Source organism: Microtus ochrogaster, chromosome 5 (genome assembly GCF_000317375.1).
Source record: "Microtus ochrogaster isolate Prairie Vole_2 chromosome 5, MicOch1.0, whole genome shotgun sequence".
NCBI classification, from domain to species: Eukaryota; Metazoa; Chordata; class Mammalia; order Rodentia; family Cricetidae; genus Microtus; species Microtus ochrogaster.
In genome coordinates this window covers 60,933,008-60,936,002 of record NC_022012.1, presented here as the reverse complement: position 1 = coordinate 60,936,002, position 2,995 = coordinate 60,933,008, and positions in this window count along the sequence as shown.

The following is a 2,995-nucleotide window of genomic DNA, read 5'->3' as shown; positions in this document are numbered from 1 at the left end:
GAGTGCTGGGATTAAAGGCATGCGCCACCACCACCCGGCTATATTGTTCTTTTAACACGGAGATATTTTATGTTAAAGGAATAATGGATCATACCTAAGGCCTAAGCATGTGTGTCCTTCAAGTATGGCCTTTCTCCCTTCCCAGCTGTAAACCTGGGACAGTTGTAGGACTCTGACAAGAAGGCCCACTTAGGTTACACCCTTGTGCAACCTTATGACCCATGGTTTTGTTATATCAGACTGCATTCCTATCCAAGGCCCTCAACAGCCTGTGATCTCATTTACAGTCTCTCAGACTTTCTTCCTGTTTGCTGACTTGACCAGTTTTATAGACACTGATGGAGATTCTTTCTCAAAAACCAACCAAGCCCCAAGTGGTAGGAAAAGAAAATCTAATAAGGTGTTGATACTTTCCCCCCTGAGATCATCTCATGTATGCTCTTTGCTGAGTGCATCCAGCTGGAGACCCTCTAGGTAGCAATGAAATCCAGTTTGGTGTAGAGCACAGAGCCCTCGTGATATCAGTTATGCTTTCCAGTTCCTCTTCCTCCGTTCCCGCTGTAGCCTATGTGCTTTATACATCATTCTGTGCATTGAACCTTATGTATGATGTCGCTCCTGCCTTCCTTCTGCCGTTCCTCCACTTGCTGCTTTTGTGTATGGTGGGATGCTATTTGCTCTTCGAAGCTAAAATGTCACCTTTGACAACAACATTTGTTTTTATCTTATGTATGAGTATGTTGCCTGCATGTGTGTGTAAGTGCGTCACATACACACCTGGTGCCTGCAGAAGTCAGAAGTGGAGTCAGATCCCCTGGAACTGGAGTTACAGATGGTTGTCAGTTGCCATAAGGGTCCTGGGAACCAGACCTGGTTTCTCTGTAAGAATGCATAGTGCTCTTAACTGCTTAGCCATCTCTCCAGCCCTGAAATGTCACTTTTTTTTTCTTTTTCTTTTATTTTTTGGAGACAGTTTCTCTGTGTAGCTCTGGACGTCCTCCAGTTTCTGTGTGTAGCTCTGGACGTCCTGGAACTTGCTCCATACACCAGGCTGACTTCAAACTCACAGCGATCCACCTGCCTCTGCCTCCTGAAGGCCAGGATTAAAGGTGTGTGTCACCACCAACTGGTTGAAATGTCACCTTTTATTTAGCTCCACAATCTCTCCTTTATCCTATGCTCTTACGCTGTACAGGCTTCCATCACAATGCATTGTTTGAGAGTTACTGAAGATAATGGTGTAGGTCTTAAATAGCGAAGCCTTCACTTGTTTCCATTCCTAGCTCTAAGCAGAGAACAAATATTTATGAAGCCCCATATCATGTATCGTAGGAATCAGCCGTGATAAGATAAATATGAACAGATTGCCCAAAGGAAGTTCTTTCTTCCAACTATTATCACCCGCCAGAGTAGGACTCAGCCTTGGATAGAGTCTCAGTAGTTTACCCTGAAGCAATACCTGGTTGCAAGAAGGACCATAAACTAAGATTACCTGAGCACCACCCAAGAACAGACCATCCAAAGGAAATTCCTAACATTCCAACCACTGTAGATAGGATCACCTGCCAGCACACACTCACCAGGACACCCCTAGAGAAATGTCAGCCAATCAGGGGCCCTAAACCTCAGAAACCCCTCATCCCCACCTTTACTACTATAAAAACCCAACTCTAACTGAGCTTGGGGCTCTCCATTTATTTCAATACGTTGGACTGCAAAGAGACCGAGTTTGCAAACTTGTATAAAATAAAGCCTTTTTTGCTTTTACATATGGGATTCAGTCTCCTTATTGGCTTTTGGGGGACTTAGCAGATTTGGGCATAACAGTATCAGGCACTGTCCTGTTTGCTATGGACCTGTGTATGCAGGACAGATCAACAAGCTTTCTGCCTCCAGAGGATGCTTCTCATCCTCTATGAGAAATGTTTCATGAAGGAAATAGTCCTTCGTATTGTTTAAAGGAAATATAAAATATTTCCCCAATGGTTATGAAAGTTAGGGGACCTATTTTCATTCCCACATTTGGGAGCACAAGTGACATGTGAGCAATGCATCCCAGAGGAGACAAGGCAGTGTTTTCAGGAAGGAGTTTTCGAATCTGGACATGCTTCCCCACGTGTGATGGGTAGACTTGACTGTCAACTTGGACTGCATCGGAAACTAAGAGACGGAGTCTGAGCACACCTGTGAAGGATTTCCTTGTTAACAGGCATGGAAATACCCACACTAATTCTGGGCAGCACCTTCGAGTGGTGCACCGGTTATAAAAAGGTCCAAGGGACAAGCTTTTGCTTTTTGCTTTCTTACTGGTGTCTTATCTGTGAGTTTCCCTTCCCTGTGTGTGGGTTCATTTACTTTGTTGCCACTGCCACCATTTCTCACTGACATCAGAGCTCAGATGCTTTAGCCTTCTATTGTGCACTGAAGACAAGAAGCTCTCCAGGGAGTCTTCCAGGCTTTAAGCATCAATTGGGATTGCCGAGCCATCCACCAGGCTTTCGGCATCGACTGATTTGGTTTGCCGAACCATTCACCAGGCTTTCACCATTTACGGACCGATTGGGATTGCCGAGCTATCTTTCGGGCTTTCAGCATCGACAGACCGATTTGGATTGCCGAGCCATCCAGCCTCGTGAACGGAGCAGCTACCAGTTCTTAGCTTCCCCAGTGTAAAGGCAGTGGGGACAGCTCAGACCACACGTAAACCCTTTTGTGTACTCACTGTACCGGTTCTGTTCCTCTAGAGGACCCTGACACCTCACACCACGTTCTGCTTCTTTCAGGAAGCTGTACTGTCTGTCAGGTGTCCTTCGACAGTGATTAAAACAAAAACAAACCCAGGTTGGTAAATGCACAGCTTCCGGCTATGTGTATGACAGCTTGTGTTCATTAGCAGAGGGTTAATCCCTTCCCTTAGTGCTGTCCAACTTAATTGGGAAATTCGTATATTGTATTGGGGTGGTTCCCTCCCTCCCTCCCTCCCTCCCTCCCTCCC